The following is a 20,066-nucleotide window of genomic DNA, read 5'->3' as shown; positions in this document are numbered from 1 at the left end:
ACGATTCACACATCAATATGACGCCATTGAGCTGTTTGAAATTGTAATGAATATTATGTGGTTACAGGGAATTGGATTCATTTGGAAATTAGCTAATACCACAGTTAATTACTTTAGAATAGACTGTATTAAATTAACTATTTCTGTATACATCTTGATTACACAACTTTTAACACTGTATCACTTCGGAATATGTGTGATAAGAACTTTCTTGTGTTAAGTTTTAACGTACCTTGTTAAAATGTTTCGACCTATTTTCGGTCATCTTCGGAACTGGTCGTTGTTGGTCTTGGCGCCTCTTGTTTCTTATGAGTATGCGTTCGTAGTGTAGAGTCAAAGAGTGTATGTGTTTTGAAATTGAGTTGTGTGTTGAATTAATCGTTGGGGTGTGTTTTCGTGTGTCTGTATATTTCATATTGTTCTAGTGTGTTGAGTTTCTGGCTTTTTGGTTGGATGTGCAGTATTTCCATGTCTGTGTTGATGTCTCTGTAGGTATGGTTGGCATTTGTGATGTGTTCTGCATATGTGGAGGTGTTTTGTAATTTTGTTATGGCTGTGATGTGTTCTTTGTAACGTGTTTGAAATGATCTGCCTGTCTGTCCTATGTAGAAGTTGTTGCAGGTGTTACATTTGAGTTTGTATACGCCTGTGTGGTTGTATTTGTTTGTTTGTGTTGTGTGTTGAGATGTTTTTGCGGAGTGTTATTTGTTCTGTATGCGATGTTGTTGTTTAATTTCTTGAATGAGGTTGCAATTTTATGTGTGTGTTTGTTTTCGTATGTTAGTGTGATGTATTTTTTGTGTTCTTGTGTTTGTGTTGTATTCTTCTGTTTTTTGTGGTTTTGTTTTGTCTTACGTCCAACCAACCAACATATAACCAACATAATATGATAACCAACATCCAACCAAAAAGCCAGAAACTCAACACACTAGAACAATATGAAATATACAGACACACGAAAACACACCCCAACGATATTCTCAACACACAACTCAATTTCAAAACACATATACTCTTTGACTCTACATTAAGAACGCACCCACACAGGAAAGAAGAGGCGCCAAGACCAACAACGACCAGTTCCGAAGATGACCGAAAATAGGTAGAAACATGTTAACAAAGTATGTTAATATTTAACACAAGAAAGTAACTATTTCTGTCTTTATACTCTCCGCATTTGTTAATAAACTCCATTTGTGTACTAATAATATCGCTTGCGTGACGTAGCGCGCTTGAATGACGTCACAGTAATAACAGGAAATGTGACCAGATTGTTTTTTGAATGGCTAGTGAATGACGTTTTACGTTAAAATATAACACAGAATTCATAGAAGAAAAATAATGAAGAGTGAACACATCTTTCGATCAAGAATATTGTTTTATGGTGCCACTTCAGAAATTGTGCAAGTTTCTAGTTGAACAGAATTCTTCGAAGTCTGATCGTAGGTCTACAGTTTATGTAGCTTGTTTGGTAATAAACAGATAACTCATCGCTGTGTTAAAATCGGCAGCACTTTGAAGAGAACAACCGCCAGGATCGCCACCCGTACGCCGTAAACGAACACGAGATGGCAGTACAGTCGATAATGCAATTCATATGGTTGTGAAGTTTGGAATTCCGCTCATCCAAGAATCAACAGAAGACTACATGCAATCCAACACTCAGTCTGCTTAAAAGTCACTGGTGCTGACCACATCAAATGCACAGCTCCAAGAGATGTTACAGATTGAATCATTTTATGATTTCATCAAAAGAATTTCAAATAACTTTTGTGCGAGATCGTGCGTATTTGCTTGTTTTCCGCATAGAACCAATACGCGGTAAGTGTGAAATACCACATTCAGTATTCCCAACGTAACACACATAACAATTTCCCTCTTCTTACCGCTTAAGAGCGACATTCATTTTACTGCTTTAGGCTTTTAACATATTATTTTTAGAGACGTTTAACATAGTAATGATTATAAATTGGAAACTTACCACTGCAATTTCACCTAAATTGCAATGTTAATTATTGATTTTAAATATTTGCAAAAATTAAGTAAAGTCTACTACTCCACGAAACTTATTGCATTCCTGATACAAGTAACATTAAGGAAGCCGTGAAAAAATCAACAAGATTCCAGATGTCGATGTTGTTACTGCAATATGTTATATAAATAATATTGTTAAAATATTAAAATAAATAATAAATCATTACATAACCTTACTATTTGTTTTAAGTTCGCATTTATAGACTGGGGGAAAAAAAAGACAGACGTATATCACGGCCTGCTGGAATATAGTAAACACAGAATAGTAATAATAGATATTTTGGTTTTCCGAAGTTGCCGTCATTAAACAGAAACCAAGATGGAGATTTCATTGCAACTAATTAGAAATTCGTCTTTCAGGTATGTAATAAACGATCTTCGCACAAAATAATGTACGATACACGAACGGTATGTTTGTTTTCATGTTCTCGGAAATTAAAAAAAAGCTCAACTACGTTTCGCTTTTTCAGTCTTTTCCTCGACCATGAAAACGTCAACATACCGCTCTTGTAACGTTGCTGTATCATCCTAACCCTCTCATTCGAGCTCTGGCTACCTGAAGCGAAATTTGAATAATTAAATGCCTTCAAGAAAAGGATTACTAAGTTGGAACGAAAATCATTTTAATATCTTCTTACATTACTTTAAAGTAAAAGCCTTATTTATATATAAGGCTGAAACTTATGTACAGATCAACATCATGACAAAAAGAAAAATGGGAATTATGACGTGACTCCTTATGTAACAACTAGATGGCATCGTAGTAAACCTGACAAAAGTTGTTAACGTCAAAGCCTATAAGGTCGACCTATCTGGTTATCTAGGATAATACTCAAACATCATTACGTTATACCTAGAATGATTTATGCAAACGTAAAACACAGCATTGCAACGTGAATCAGTAATTAATTTGTGATACGTAACTCAAGCTCTGTTTACGCTTGGTTCAGATTAGAAGTCTAAGAATGTTGTATTTTTTTTTTATTTTGTTTTCGACTGCACATACTTTAATCTATATATATCTCGATTCTACACTCATCAATGATTACTTCTAACATAAAAATGCTTCGCCAGTGTTGCAAACGTACAAAATATTTAGTCGCATTCCAATGTAGCAAACCAGCTTGAATATGACGTGTTGTTAGAATGTTATTGCCATAGAGAAAAGAATTCATTACAGACCGGCTTGCTCGTGACATTTAAAACCCTCCGCGTAGCCATTATTTAACAAAACACTCTCAGTGAATGACCCTGTGGTGTAATGGATAACGCGTCTGACTTCGGATTAGAAGATTCCAGGTTCGAGTCCTGGCAGGGTCGAATATTTTGAAACACAAAAATAGGATGAAGCACAGCAGCTGATACGATAAGAGAGAAAGAAGTCCCGTGGCCCTGTGGCGTAATGGATAACGCGTCTGACTTCGGATCAGAAGATTCCAGGTTCGTGTCCTGGCAGGGTCGAATATTTTGAAACACAAAAATAGAATGAAGTACAGCAGCTGATATGATAAGAGAGGATGGCGTCATGTGGCCCTGAGGCGTAATGAATAACGCGTCTGACTTCGGATCAGAAAATTCCAGGTTCGAGTCCTGGCAGGGTCGAATATTTTGAAACACAAAAATAGAATGAAGTACAGCAGCTGATATGATAAGAGAGGATGGCGTCATGTGGCTATGTGGCGTAATGGATAACGCGTCTGACTTCGGATCAGAAGATTCCAGGTTCGAGTCCTGGCAGGGTCGAATATTTTGAAACACAGTAATAGAATGAAGTACAGCAGCTGATATGATAAGAGAGGATGGCGTCATGTGGCCCTGTGGCGTAATGGATAACGCGTCTGACTTCGGATCAGAAGATTCCAGGTTCGAGTCCTGGCAGGGTCGAATATTTTGAAACACAATAATAGAATGAAGTGCAGCAGCTGATATGATAAGAGAGGATGGCGTCATGTGGCCCTGTGGCGTAATGGATAACGCGTCTGACTTCGGATTAGAAGATTCTAGGTTCGAGTTTCCGGAATTTTCCCCTGCGTTTTACAATGGGATGATACTAGTCTTCAGTAAACTCTCGATTAATCCTTAAATTCATAAAGTATCCTATATGATACAACAGGTTAATATTTCTATATATATGTATAATTTGAACTGGTAATGGAAAACGGCTGGACGGATTTTAATAAATGATCCCTCATTTTGAAGCGTGGAACTCAAAGTTTTTCGGAAAAATAGTAGTTTTCAGTGAAATGTCAATTTTTAAACATAATTTTCCTATTTTCCAAAATCCATCTGTCGTCAGTTTTGAGAACTAGCTAATAGCATTCACGGCCGACTTGATATTCTCTTCGCTTTTTTGTAAAGGAGAAGCGATGCGAGCATCATGTCGGCCGTGTTGCAGTTCAGAATAAAACAAAACACATACTACAGTAAACAATATTACACGAAGGCCATGATCTGCAAGAATGCTGACATATTTAGAGCTCACATTAAATTGGTTATTAAAAACTTAATTTACTAAAAATAATTTACAGGTTCGATTCTGTGGTGTGTAATTTTCTGGGTACAGTTCTGTATTGGATATTAAAAACTACAAAACTTGAGGTGGTTTGATGACATTATTATCATTAGAAATGAAATATTATTGTAGTTAATGCCATGATGTGACTATTTTTCATTAATTATACATATTAATGCTATATTGATTATATGAAAGTGAAACGTTTTGGGGGTTATATAAATAGATGTAGACAACTACTTAAATTAGATTTTGATTTCTATATTTTACTGAGTGGCGGCAATATAGTATATATAGTATATGTTACTGAAAGCTATAAAACTTACGTAAGATAATAATATTATTAAAAATCAAATATTTTTATAGTTATTAATCAAGTGGGGTTGGGTCTTTTTCATATATTTAATGGCGGTGTGGTGTAGATATTTATATGCGTGGTTATCTTCAGTATTGGCTGGAGAGAGAGTATCTTTCATCGTTATGGAAGCAAATAACTTCCAGAATGTCTGGTATTCTTAATTGAAAATAAATCTGAAAAATATTTATTTGAACGTCTAATGAACTTAGTTTGCAGCATTTGCTGCATAAGCCACTAGTATACTATAATTTTAATAGAACAATACAAAAAATTGGTAGGAAAATTAAATAACCAAAATTACACAATACTATAGTATTATACAACATATAAAATATGGACATTGCGATTGTTGTTTTCTTTACAGTCCGACACGATTTGATAAACTAGTGTGAGAAATGAAGTTTTGCCAATGTAAGTGTTAACTGCGGTTGAGTTTCTCGTGGGCTATCTGTAGTGAAAAGAAATGTATACCAAATATAATCTATATGTGAATCGACTGTTTTTAAAGGGCGTAAGTCAAGAAAAGTACCTTTGTGGGAAATAAAAAGAAGTATTTGGAAATATGTAATATCATATATAATCAGGGCTGGGCAGTATTTGAAATACATGTGTATTTTGTAATTTGTAAGGATTTTAGAAAGTATTTTGTATTTTGTATTTAAATACATAAAATTGATGTACAGTATTTTGTAGATCAAATACTCAAAATACATTCTTCTTCTTTTTGTCCTTCAAGTTTTGGATTTGGATTTGAAGAATGAACTTCTGTCTTATTTGGCTACCCATTTCAGATGTGCTAGCCATACACTTAGTTTTCTTGCCACAACTGATTACCTTAATGCCATAAAGAAATCTCCAACAGCATCGAGGATCCATCACCCAACACTTGCTAAGTGTTCGGCATTATGGAATGCGTCTAGGAGACCCAAATCCTCAGAAATATACCAGATGTCTTGAAATATTCATTAAAGATTCCTTGACCAACTCGATAGAATTCTCTTTATGGCTCAATCTCTCAAAAATTGCAATTCAAACATGATATAAACAGTATATGTGAAAAACGGGGATTGCCAACCTTCAAAGATGTTGAGTTTCAGTACCTTGAAGGATATTGTGCAGTTCTGAAATCCGTTGCCGTAACCCTTGATTTAGCCCTAATGCAAAATGAGAAGACGTGCTATTACAGCCAACTTTTGTCCACATTAATTTCCCTCAAAAACAGATTACATATTATGTTATCTAGTAATCTAAGCCAATCCTAATGAGTTCGCTTTCATCAAGATTTAAAACTTTTGATCTGACCCTAGAAGCAAATTCAGCTATTTTGGCAGCTTGTTTCCACCCATCATTTAAGATGAGATGGCTACCTGACACTGACTCACCAAATGATAAGAAGAGGATACGGAATATGTGAGTGAAATCAGCTGAGCAGTTGTCTGCTACAAAGTTTGTCAGTTCAGACGATGAAAACAATTTTTATGTTTTCAGTTCAAGTACAACAGACTTTGGGGGGGGGGGGAACTTGTCTACTGCGGAGTATGAGCTCATACAATTCTTCAATGGCAAAGGGACAACCCTATGCTCTCTAGAGAATTACCCAACAGTGAAACAAGCTTTTATAAATATAATACAAGTTTGTGTTCCTCTGCGCCTGTAGAAAGACTGTTCTGTTTTGCAGGATTTATTCATTCACAAGCAAGGGGATCCTTATCTGATGAACATTTGAGGAACTGTTTTTTTTTAAGGGAACAGTAATTATTCAGATATAGCATAATTTCATTGCTGACTGGGAAAAGGAAGAAGTTCAGTTACAGTGTTTATATATAAAACTTCGAGGTAAAAATACTTTTAATGTTAATATAATATTTTAGATTTTCGGTAATATTCTTATTTCTTTATATAATGTATCGAGTATTTGAAATACAAATGTATTTTGGTTAATTTTTTTTAAGTATTTTGTATTTGTATTTCAAATACTATTCTTTGAAGTATTTTGTATTTGTATTTGAAATACTTTAATGTCAGTATTTTGCCCAATATATATAATATCATATAGTCTAGGGTACAGTTCCTGGCATCATGAGGATACTTAACGTTTTATTGAGATTTAAAATATGAAAAAAGTCGCCCTTAAAAAAACAATTTTATAACAAGTAAAATGAAATACGATGAGGCTTGCTACTACAGAAATTCCTAATTGCTCAACTTCCATCGACACCATTTTATCCTACTTGAAAACAAAATAACTTGAATATGTCTGAACTGCGACTTGAATTCAGGTTACTTGAAATGACGTGACTTCAATTCAAGTTACTTGAAAAGTGTAAACGAGGCTTAAACATCAATATAATTTGCATACATGCGTAGTAAAAGCCACATAAAACACCTAAGGTGAGTGTTGAAATAAAATAATCAAGGGGCCGAAAGACTAAATTATTTCCTGTTGTAGTAGGTGGAAAAATTCAGATATCTGGGAGCAACAAATATAAATGATACTAGGGAGGAAATTAAACACAGAATAAATATGGGAAATGCCTGTTATTATTCGGTTGAGAAGCTTTTATCATTCAGTCTGCTGTCAAAAAATCAGAAAGTTAGAATTTATAAAACAGTTATATTACCGGTTGTTCTTTATGGTTGTGAAACTTGGACTCTCACTTTGAGAGAGGAACATAGGTTAAGGGTGTTTGAGAATAAGGTGCTTAGGAAAACATCTGGGGCTAAGAGGGATGAAGTTACAGGAGAATGGAGAAAGTTACACAACACAGAACTGCACGCATTGTAATCTTCACCTGACATAATTAGGAACATTAAATCCAGACGTTTGAGATGGGCAGGACATGTAGCACGTATGGACGAATCTAGAAATGCATATAGAGTGTTAGTTGGGAGGCCGGAGGGAAAAAGATCTTTGGGGAGGTCGAGACGTAGATGGGAAGGTAATATTAAAATGGATTTGAGGGAGATGGGATATGATGATAGAGAGTGGTTTAATCTTGCTCAGGATAGGGACCTATGGCGGGCTTATATGAGGGCGGCAATGAACTTCCGGGTTCCTTAAAAGCCAGTAAGTAAGTAGTTTTCTCTTCTGTAAGTGTAGGCTAAGACTAGAAAGAACTTCATGACGCTCACACGAACCTCATCTAAAGTTCAATAGGGACATCTTATGCGAAGTTTTACCGTTAGATGGCAGGAGCGTTCCATGCGGCGCAACATGTTGTAGGGCTATATTATGTCATATGCTATAATTGATTACGTTTCCCGCTTGTTGGTTTCCTTTGAGTGTCAAAATTATATTTACAATTATTTTGTATAACCTAGTATAATTTAATATAATTCAGTATTTTCTTATTTCATAATTTAATTTCATTTACAATAAATAATAGCATAGGCTTAAACCTGTATAATATTGAGCGATTTCCCGAGATGGGTGGGGAAATCTGCAGTATGCAGAATATAGATACGAGTAAATTGAATGTTCATGAACCTAAACTAGAACTTTGAGAACGGGGTGCACCAATAAAAAAATTGGAGCTATGTCGAAGGTGAATATTGCCTTATTTAATCATTGGTATTTAAGTACCGTAGGTACTCTAAAAACAAGACATGCAGCCACCAATGTGTTTTTTTTATAGGGAAGGGACTATCGAGATTGAATTCCTCGTATTTTTTTCTATGTTGCAGTAAGATGAGTACAATGTTCGATAGGTTGATGTAATATGATCGCAGTAGTATGCTGATTATTCGTGTATTTTGTAGGTTAAGGACATGCAGTTTTGAATACTATGTAGGATGATTTTGAAAATTTGAAGTTAAAACATGGTTTTAATAATTAGTCTACAGCACGTTAAAAACATTATTCACGAAATGGATTTCACTACTGATCGTCCTGGACAATGAACATCCCAGTTTATAGAGAGTTTACTGCAGGCGTAAACTTCGGAGACTCCTACAACTACTGAATACAATCTATGCCCACGTGCATCAACGTCGGTTAGTGTAACCACCGGTTAAAATTGTCACCTAACCTCTGGTTAAGCATTTTTACAGTGGATCGACCTCGGTTACGATTTAAATAGGAGGTTAACCACAGTAATCTCTAACCGGCCATATTCGAGCGGTTAAAAGAGATAACCAGTGATTAGTAGAGCAAATAAAGCAAAATGGCGGCCAGAACCACAGATGTTTATTTCGAAGACGATTATTATTATTGTACAGTACTTGAATTACTTGGATAGAGTATGAGCATGAAGTTTCTTTAGTGGAAAGAGAGAATTCTTACGAGCAATTAGGTGACAGAAAATTTCAGGAGGGATTTCATTTATCAAAATCTACAAATGGATCACTTGAAATAACACAAAAAGTCATATTTCTCCTATGGTTCGGCTGCTTATATTACGATTCTATGTAACTGTTATTTTCTGTATTTTAAGAGGGAATACTCGAATGTCTCTTTCTCTGTGTTACTGGCTGAACAAAGAGAGGTTATTTATGGATCTTAGGATAATGAACAGTTCCCTCGTGTAAATGAGGTCCTTGATCGTATACACATTCCTATTAATCTTCTGCATCCTTTTCCTTTATAGATATTCCATCTTTTTATATAATATATTTAAATTCTAGTAATTAAGTCTAGCGACACTTCAACCACACATTGGGATATAATCATTTTTGCATTCAATTTTCTATTTTGTACGATTTTAACCTAACAGCAAAGAAATGCAACTCACAAATATAACAGCGCCCAAAGGCAAACAAATGCAAAGCGAAAATTTAGGACACGTTCATTTCGATGTAGAACGGAGTGAGCGCAGTCATTTTTAGACGTTGACTATTATCTTTGCAGCGGTATGGATGCTTTCCTTTAGTCATTTTGTAGAAACAGTACACCAGCAAAGACTTTACTCTGGTTAAATGAGGTGTCAGCTAGCCATGTTTAAGTAATCGGTGATTATGAATGGTGCACACAAATTACATTTTAACCACTGTTACTGTTTAACCGTCGTTTCATAATCTACGATTACTGCGTTTTTAACCGATGTTGATACACTTCGCCACTAAGCTAACATAGCTTGCTGTCGAGGTTGCATATGTTTTTATTGATTTTTCTTTTCCCTTCTGTAGCCAGCAATTCCTTACTCGAAGTAGTTACTTTTGTTTAATAGCTAGCACTTTCGAGGCGCAATTCAATTCGTTATTTTTAAAGGTTTAAAGCATACATTCAGAATATTTCGGGACCTGTACAAAGACAAAAAGCTTTCCCTGATTTTTACATGTAGGAATATAACAAAAATTTGGCATTTTGAGTTGTTTTTAAGAGTGTTTGATATATTAATACACTACGTATATCCTCAATGTTTATATCCTGAAAAACAAATGCACACGCAAAGCGCATCCCTCAAAGTACACGTGCGCTATCTGTTGGTGCTAGTTCAGGACATCTCTATTAAAATACTCTTTTTCTATAGTCCTATTTATTTCCAATAATGAAAGGTGGAATCAGCGCGTCAGTCTTTGCAAGTGAGGTGTTGGGTGTTGTGTAGAAGCGTCACTCAGCTAAGGCTGGTCATGTTGTCACTCAACTGCTGGTACACATGGTAATGAAGATAACTGTTCGCAGACAACGCGTTGAAAGGTGTCTGGAATGTAAAAACAAAACGTCCCATTGTTCCCAGCGGATAAAGGATGCGACAGATAGCTGTCACAAGGCATTCAAAGCGAGAGATGCATCTGTATTCAAATTTCCATTGTACAAGGCTACAGAGTGCGTTGAGTTGCTACAAAAGGTAATTTAGAAATTCTTGTACTGTAATACCCCCATATCAATAGAATGACTACTAGAACATAACAGACATAATAGTAAATACCTTTAAAAACAGCTTAAAAGATAACGTTATTAGCATTTCACTCCAATCATACTGATTTAAACTATCACTGACTACATTGTTACTTTTTTCTTTAGATATCATCCTGATTGTGCTGTATTTTCAAAATTGTCTCATAATAATCTCTGTTATCTAATATTATTTGAATTATATTAACATTCTATGTATTTTAGTTTAATTCTGCTACACAGTTTATTTCAGTGTTTAATTAATAGTTCATAGTATTTTGTTGTTTAATTCGTAAATAACTCTTGTATACATGTAACTCTCATCTAAATCAAATTGTTGAATTCTTTGTAAGTTCATGCATATGTATATATACTTTTTGCTGGTTGAGTGGAAGAGAAGGCCTTACGGCCTTAACTCTGCCAGCTAAAATAAATCATTATTATTATTATTATTATTATTATTATTATTATTATTATTATAAATATAGACCTGAAAGATCCCTGAATAAAAGGGAATACAGCTACGTATCTCTCAATTTCTCCCAAATCTTTTCTATTGCAACGGATATTGAGTTTATAGGCAGTAACATAAGCTGCTGCCGGGAAGTAAAAAGGAGGGTAGCAATGGCCAAGGAAAGATTTAATAGGAAAAGGAGCATCTTCTGCGGATCTCTGGAAAAATAACTAAAGCAGAGACTAGTGAAGTGCTTGAATTAACTTGTTTTGTATTATACATATAACTCAACTGATGAATGATCGTTTGCGTTTGTAAATTTAATAATCTGATTGGCTATGTACTGTATATTTTTAGTAGAGCCATCGATGTAGCTCAGTCGGCAGACTCGCTGGGCTGCTGATCCGGAGCTGCGTTCGGGCTTGGGTTGGATCCCCCCCTTTGGTCTTTGGTTTCTTCCGAGGTTTTCCCCAGCCGTGGGACTGAAGCCGGATGGTCTATGGCGAGTCCTCGGCATCAACCCCTTTGATTTGATTACCTGGTTGGGTTTTCCCCAAATGCCGGGTAATCTTTTGGCGAATCCTCGGACCTCACCTCATCTCACTACATCTCGCCAAAATATTGTAAAAAATTGCACAAAATTGTAAAAATTGTAGAAAATTACTAAATTGTAAAACTGTAAAAATTTGTAAAAATTGTAATTGTAATATTGTAAAATTTTGACTTGTTCCACATCTTAAAGCTTCATTGCTCATGTAAGATCTATGGAATAAAATAAATTAATGAATGAATTTGTATGAAGTGTGGCACTGTATGGGGCAGAAACATAGACATTACGACGAAGTGAAGAGAAACGAATAGAAGCATTTGAAATATGGATATGGAGAAGAATGGAACATGTGAAATGGACAGATAGAATAAGAAATAAAGCTATTTGGAAAGAGTGGGTGAATGATGGTGAAACTGATCAGGAAGAGGAAAAGAAATTGATTGGGTCACTGGCAGAGGAAAAATTGCCTGCTGAAGGATGCACTAGAAGGAATGGTGAACGGGAGAAGAGTTCGGGGCAGAAGAAGATATCAGATGATAGACGACATTAAGATATATGGATCATATGAGGAGACAAAGAGGAAGGCAGAAAATAGGGGAGATTGAAGAAAGCTGGGTTTGCAATGAAAGGCCTGTCCTTGGGCAGAACACTAAATGAATAAATGAATGAATGAATTGGGTTACTGATATAAAAGATATGAGATACATATATTCTAGAGATACATACGAAGGCAATAAAGAAGCTGTTTGCATAAGAGACGAAGGTAGTTCAAATGCTATTTTAAAGAAATTACTGTAAAAGAAAATGGATGATCTATTAATAGCCTAACTAAACATAATTTACACTGATGATGTCCCGTTTCGTTTTCAGGCACTGTAATGTTTTTTTATACATTGAAAGACATCTTAATCAGCTTCTTTATGCATTGTACATCAAAGACAACGATCACTGAGTTCATTTCCAGATATACGAATATTATATACGCCGTAATTAATTTTCATCTAATAATAATAATAATAATAATAATAATAATAATAATAATAATAATAATAATAATAATAATAATAATAATAAGAGCAACAGTAACAAGTATAAATGACACTCGGGAGGGAATTAAACGCAGAATAAATATGGGAAATATCTGTTACTGTTTGGTTGAGAAGCTTTTACCATCCAGTCTGCTGTCAAAATATTTGAAAGTTAGATTTTATAAAACAGTTATATTACCGGTTGTTCTGTATAGTTGTGAAACTTGGACTCTAACTTTGAGAGAGGAACAGAGAGGTTAAGGGTGTTTGAGAATGAGATGCCTACGAAAATATTTGGGACTAGGACGGATGAAGTTACAGGAGAATGGAGAAAGTTACACAACACAGAACTGCACGCATTGTATTCTTCACCTGACATAATTAGGAACATTAAATCCAGACGTTTGAGATGGGCAGGGATGTAGCACGTATGGGAGAATCCAGAAATGCATTCATTCATAGTGTTCTGCCCAAGGGCAGGTCTTTTACTGCAAACCCAGCATTCTCCAGTCTTTCCTATTTTCTGCTTCCTCTTTGTCTCCGCATATGATCCATATATCTTAATGTCGTCTGTCATCTGATATCTTCTTCTGCCCCGAACTCTTTTCCCGTTCACCATTCCTTCCAGTGCATCCTTCAGTAGGCAGTCTCTTCTCAACCAGTGACCCAGCCAATTCCTTTTCCTCTTTCTGATCAGTTTCAGCATCATTCTTTCTTCATCCACTCTTTTCAACACAGCTTCGTTTCTTACTCTGTCCATTTTACACTCTCCATTCTTCTCCATATCCACATTTCAAATACTTCTATTCGCTTCTCTTCACTTCGTCTTAATGTCCATATTTCTGTCCCATACAAAGCACTTCAATAATGTCTTCCTTAGTTCTTTTTCCAAAGGTCCGCAGAAGATGCTCTTTTTTCTATTAAAAACTTCCTTTCCCATTGCTATCCTCCTTTTGACTTCCTGGCAGCAGATCATGTTACTGCTTTTAGTACACCCTAAGTATTTGAATCTGTCCACTTGCTCTACTGCCAATCTTGCCATGTTTGCAGTTTTTCTCGGGAAAGATAAATGCGGTAGCTTCCCGTTGCTTTCCGCACACCACTCTCTCTTTCGCATCTTGAAAGATCTCAGGGGGCCTCAGCGTCGAGATGAGAAGAGTGGATTTGACTAATTAGGCTCTCCAGGCTTCACAGAAATTCACCGCTAGGGTTAAATATCAGTTTTATCTGGGTTTTTGACCCGATGGAAGACCGAGAAATACCAATTAGCCAGAATGTTAATTGGGAGGCCGGAGGGAAAAAAAGACTTTTGGGAAGGCGGAGACGTGAAGGGAGGATAATGTAAAAATGGATTTGAGGGAGGGGGTTATGATGGTAGGAACTGGATTAATCTTGCTCAGAATAGGGCCCGTTGGTGGGCTTATGTGAGAGCGGCAATAAAACCTCCAGGTTCCTTAAAAGCCATTTGTAAGTGTTTATACTGATAATAAATCTGTAGCCAAAATTTTTCTGGTAATTTTCGATTTTTCAAAAATAATTGTTGTTAACATGTATAATTAACCATCCTGAAACCGAAAATCTCTTTTTTTGACATTTTTGTTTGTCTGTCTGTCTGGATGTTCGTTACCTTTTCACGCGATAATGGCTGAACCGATTTATATGAAAATTGGAATATAAATTAAGTTCGTTGTAACTTAGATTTTAAGCTATATGGCATTCAAAATACTTTATTTAAAAGGGGTGTTATAAGGGGGCCTGAATTAAATAAATCGAAATATCGCGCTTATTATTGATTTTCATGAAAAATATTACATAACAAACGTTTCTTTAAAAATAATTTCCGATAAGTTGTGTTCTATAAAAAATTTTGATAGGACTGATATTTAATGAGATAAATAAGTTTTAAAATTACAATAACAACGCCATATAAGGCGTTGTACTGAAATAAAAACAATGACTTCGTCTATAAGGGGCCTTGGACAACAACAATCGAAAGCTATTAAACATAGCCTAAGAGAATGTTTCTGTGTTTGCATGAAGTAATATCGGAAGCTAATTAATTGTTTAATTATTATTTCACCATTGGAAAGTGTAGTTTCTCTAGACGAACATAATTTTACAATGTTATTACAGTAACTTCTGAAACATATAGCAAGTAATATAAAGTATACACATTAAAACTAAATGATATGTAAATCTTCATTAAACTATGGTTGCATGTAATAACAATTAAGAAACATGTTAAAGGAATTGTCATTGCACCAAATGAGTGCTCTCTGGACCAAAATGATCGCATTTTAATTATTTAAATACAATTTAAATTAAGTGACATATTAAACGATTTATCCTTCTATCAAATACGAATGTTCCCTGGATCAAACGTCCTATTTTAATTGTGTAATTACTTTATATTTATTTCTAACAGGTGCAGCGGAGCGCACGGGTACGGCTAGTAATAAATATTTTAAATCTATCAACTTTATCAAATGCGTTTCTAGACGCTTTTCAAATATTTGTTTTATTGTAAATATATTGTTCCTACAAGTTCACCCCTTGCTAAACCCACTTTGTTCTCCTAATATTAGATATACGTCTTGATAAACTTGCGGCCTAATATACAAACATTTGCACCGCCTCCACTTTGAGTCTTGATTTATATCGTAACATTCTGTTAAGAAGATAAGCTTCTGTGATACGATCTGCGAGATAAATTGAAGTGTCAGCAATGACATATAGCCCGTCGTGCTCGTAATGTTACATAATCGTGTTACAAAGTCACAGAAGATTTACAATTCAAGATAAGATTTACAACAAAATGCAACGTTATATCTGTGCGGTAAACAAGGGACACACGTCGGAGACTGTGTTTCAAAGCAAACTTGAAAGATTAGCAATTTCTTTTGTTAGCTCAGTCGGTAAAGCTACTTTGATGGAATCGGATCAAATTTTGAGCGAAAACAATGACTCACTCAACTTCCTTTCGAATGTGACAGATGAGTCTTCCGCTGCTGTTGATTTGTGTTTCTCTGTTACTTTTTTTCTGCCCTTTTGCCTGAAAGCCTCGAGTTATTTCATAATCGATACACTCTCTAACATAGTCTATAATATGTTTCACAATAAAATAATTAAATAATTAATACGGGAGTGTACAGTATATTGAATATAAACAAAATAATGATGAGAGTTGTATGTACAGGTTGTTTCATAAATACTTTAACAAACCTTGAGGACATGTTCCTCACACCAAAACAAGAAAAAAAAGTTCATATAAACATATGTACGAAAACTCTTAGTTTTTTAGTTATTAATGAAAGAACATAATGACACATCTGTTAGATATTGTCAGCTTGGTAGCAAGTGTTGCAACTTTAATCAATTCAGAAATTCGTAACAAATGGACAAATGACTGTAGAAAACAAGTCTCCTTGGCAACACATAGCCATCTAAGATACAATGGGTGCATCAGCAGACTTGTATCGATAACATCATTCGATTAATATTTATCGGTTACAAACTTAAGTTGTTGGATTGTACCTTGAACGCAAACTATATTATCATTACTATTATTATCACTACTACTACTGCTTCTAATGGTAATGCCATCAGTATTGTTATTAGTATTACCATTATTATTATTATTATTATTATTATTAAATCAATAACTAATAAATAACTGATAATAGTCATCAAAAGATTAAAAAATAATAAATGGAGATATAGCGTAGTAATTATTTTATCATTCAAGGGAAGATGTAGGCCTATATATAGAGGCACGTATATAAGAATTATGGTAACACTTGGTGATAAATAACTTAATAATAATAATAATAATAATAATAATAATCATAATAATAGTAATAATAACAATGATAATAATAATAATAATAATAATAATAATAATAATAATAATAATAATAATAATAGCTGTTATGCCTGTGTATTCAGCGTAATGCCCTGTAATGTCGCTTCTACAGGAACATCATTTTATTTTTACTAACATTTTTAATATTAATTTGCCTATACCTCTGGATCAACGCCGTTTGCGACCCCCTTACACGACTGGAGTTGGATGATACTGGCATAATATACAAACAAATCACTTTACTAAGTATAGGAGGGAAGAAAAGTAGTTCATCCATTTACGTAAACTACGAAATATTGCGCTTTTGAGTTTGATCATTTTCATTAGGTTTTTGTTTAATTAAAATACAGTACAGTATTAACAATGAGTGTTTTTACTCACGAACTGAGCTGTCCATGTGGACGTATTCATTATGCAGTGTACCTATGTTATAATGTCTACAGGACATTAGCGTACAATATAGAGAATGGAGTTAAATTGAAAAATAATCATAATATGGATATTTAAACATTTCAAATGGTGGCCGTTCATTTAGATACCGGCTTCAGATCTAATGTACATATTATCGCATTATAGACTATTGTACCTAATCCCAATTACCAGTTTCATTCTTCGTACTAGTAACTCATGTTGAAATGATTCTGTACCTACTCTAGAAAAGAGTACTTTACGTACTGTAAATTCAATCTTCACTTCTGCCCGATCCGAAAAGATAAAATTATTCAAACATACTATCTACTGTCCGTCCAAGTGGTTATGTCGTAGGGTCGTAGAAAGGGAGGAAATCACGTGACAATTAATTACTTAACGAGGCCCTTTTATTTAAGTTATTTTAAACAATTGTATGGGTATAATATTACGTAGACGTCCAATTCCTAACAGAAATTAATGTTCTCAGAAAAGAGCTAAGAAGCCCAGCCACTAGCTGGCGAATAAAAGCTGGTGGGGGAAACCGGGATAAGACGTAGGCAAATGGACGACAGTACCTGTGCGAAAATGATTCAATATTGAAAGCTCTTTCGTCACTGGAAAACGCGAACATATTTTTGGAACGTACTGTTTACTATGACCGTAAGGCTACTATGACTGTATATGCGGTCTTGGATCTGTGTGGAGGACGGTTGAAGGAGTGGGAGTGAAGTACATTAAAAAACTCAGGTACACTAAAAATTGAAGTAAAAATAAAATAATGTCCCTTTATATACTACTACTAATTGAACCGTTGAGCAAAGCAACACATTACATTTTCTCCGACAGAACAGCGGATAATTCTGTACGAAACCTTCTGTTCCTACTAGAGACGAGGTTTTGTAGAGCGACATGGTACCGACACTGCTTACCTTCAGTATGAGCGAGACAGAGAGCAATGTACTGCAAACTCCCCTTACCAGTACGAATGTCTGTGATTACACGATGTACCCAGTTTGGTCACAGCTGGTTTAAGGAAACACTTGTATGGTTTTTAAAACTTCTACAATTTTTGTACAGAATTCGTGAAATTTAAACTACATAAACAGGCCTACAATGCTATCATCTATACAAACTTTGGTGCCATTAAGACTAATAGTTTTGAAATTATATTTTAAAATATATTTTATGCTGAGTCACTAAAAAGGCTCCTTGCGTCAAGAGTTTTTTTTTTTTTTTTTTTTTTTTAATTTTTAGTTCATGTTTGCTCAAAAGCTTGAAAATAGTCATGAAAATAAAAATTATTTAACTTTTGAGCTCAGTCTAAATAGAGAGTCAAAATAAATCTTTAAATTGCTTGAATTTACCATTACAGCATATTTTAATCTAAGTGCGATATGAATATGCCCCGAAAGACTTAATATTAATATTTCATACAAAAGTTAATTAGTCGTGAGACTGGAAGTTTAGGCATTATGAATCATTAAAATAGGCAGGCAAAAAGGCATCATAAATAGCTAAAATAGGCAGGCAAAAAGGCATTACAAATAGCTAAAATACGCAATAAAAGGCAATTACAAAAACCTTGTACTAGACCCACAAACTTACACTTTCCACAAAGGGATTTCGGCAGCAAGAAAAGCTTTATGTAAGTGGAATGCAAATTGAGATTTTCGACTCGATGTTGCTATTACTGTTGGAAGCAAAGAAATCTTCTCAGTAGCCTTGGAAGTGTATTTTTGTGTTTGGTTTAGAGGTGGGGAAAAAATAACGTAACAGTTATTTTGGAACCGTTCCTGTTTGGAACTGTTCCAAAAAGTAACAGCACCTTGGAACACTATGTTCCAAAATAACAGTGTTGCTCTGAGCTAGTACGAAATACTTGCGGTTACAAATAAATACTCGTTTCACTTTGGAACTACATTATGACAACTCCTGTTCCACAGAACGGAACATGTTTGGTACTATTGAAAGCAGTGACGCCAACTTTTGAAAAATAGTGGGTGGGTTCAAACATTTGACGAGCCTTAAATTAAATAAATCTCAAACCACGATAAATTATTGGGTGGGCTCGGATTCCACGAGCCCATATAAGTTGACGCCACTGTTTGAAAGCAGAATTGGGAATCCTTTCGTCGTACTGAAAAAAATGTTGGAAACTAAAGTAAAAGATAAATAGTAAAGATACGAAGATAGTCTTTAAATAATGTACACATTATCTTGGAACTGATGTTAATTAAGTATAGGATTCTATCAAATAACATAATGCCTGTATTATAGTAACTACATTGTGAATTTTATCAAGGGAGATGAAAATATATAGGTTATGTTTTATTTCCAAAGTTTTAGTTTCATCACCATTCTCGAAATTAAACTAAAATCTGTTGAAACATGACTGTATTATTGAAGTTCTTTTGTTAAAAAAAATACAACGGTAAATTTTCATATTTCATTACAATGAGATTATTATTCTTCATGACGGTACATTATTAATATGAATTTTAGCATGGCCGAAGTGATTATAGCTTTTATTTACGCTTTTTTGAGAAATTGAACACTACTGTGACCTTCAGCTAAGCAGAAGAGGAAGAATAGGTTAGGTTTTATTTACCACTGGGATCCATTTCGATTTCGTGACCAATTTACAAATAATTTAAAATTACATTACGTTTTCTGCTTCGAACAAACCTGATCTACGAATTCAATTTAGCATTAGAAAAGATTTCATTTCCAGGAATTCACATCTTCGACTCATTATGACATCGTACTGCATCACATGGCATACAGGGAAGTATGTGATCATTTAGCGTCCGTACATGTTCCTAAATACCACTGTTACATTACGTACTAGTAGTACGTGGCTCTTCCACTGTTACATTAAATACTCCTGTTACAAAAAATACTTGCTGTTACAAAAAATAACTTGCTGTTACAAAAAATACTCGATGTTATGGAACTACATTATGAGTCATGACTATAAAATAACGTAACGGCCTGTTCCAAACCATTACTGTTACATTGCATACT

General features: G+C 34.7%; 4 non-coding genes across 4 annotated transcripts; all 4 read left to right on the top strand.

Annotated features, from left to right (window-relative positions):
* Window positions 1-3,281: 3,281 nt before the first annotated feature.
* On the top strand, window positions 3,282-3,354 carry TRNAR-UCG (transfer RNA arginine (anticodon UCG)). Its single transcript has one exon. It is a non-coding gene; the product is annotated as a tRNA-Arg (tRNA).
* Window positions 3,355-3,422: 68 nt separating this feature from the next.
* TRNAR-UCG (transfer RNA arginine (anticodon UCG)) lies at window positions 3,423-3,495 on the top strand. The gene has a single exon. It is a non-coding gene; the product is annotated as a tRNA-Arg (tRNA).
* A 209-nt stretch (window positions 3,496-3,704) lies between these two features.
* Window positions 3,705-3,777, top strand: TRNAR-UCG (transfer RNA arginine (anticodon UCG)). Its single transcript has one exon. It is a non-coding gene; the product is annotated as a tRNA-Arg (tRNA).
* Window positions 3,778-3,845: 68 nt separating this feature from the next.
* On the top strand, window positions 3,846-3,918 carry TRNAR-UCG (transfer RNA arginine (anticodon UCG)). The gene has a single exon. It is a non-coding gene; the product is annotated as a tRNA-Arg (tRNA).
* The last annotated feature ends 16,148 nt before the right edge of the window (window positions 3,919-20,066 follow it).

Source organism: Periplaneta americana, chromosome 14 (genome assembly GCF_040183065.1).
Source record: "Periplaneta americana isolate PAMFEO1 chromosome 14, P.americana_PAMFEO1_priV1, whole genome shotgun sequence".
NCBI classification, from domain to species: domain Eukaryota; kingdom Metazoa; phylum Arthropoda; class Insecta; order Blattodea; family Blattidae; genus Periplaneta; species Periplaneta americana.
Note: the sequence above shows the minus strand (reverse complement) of the source record. Positions and strands in the feature narration are given on the sequence as shown.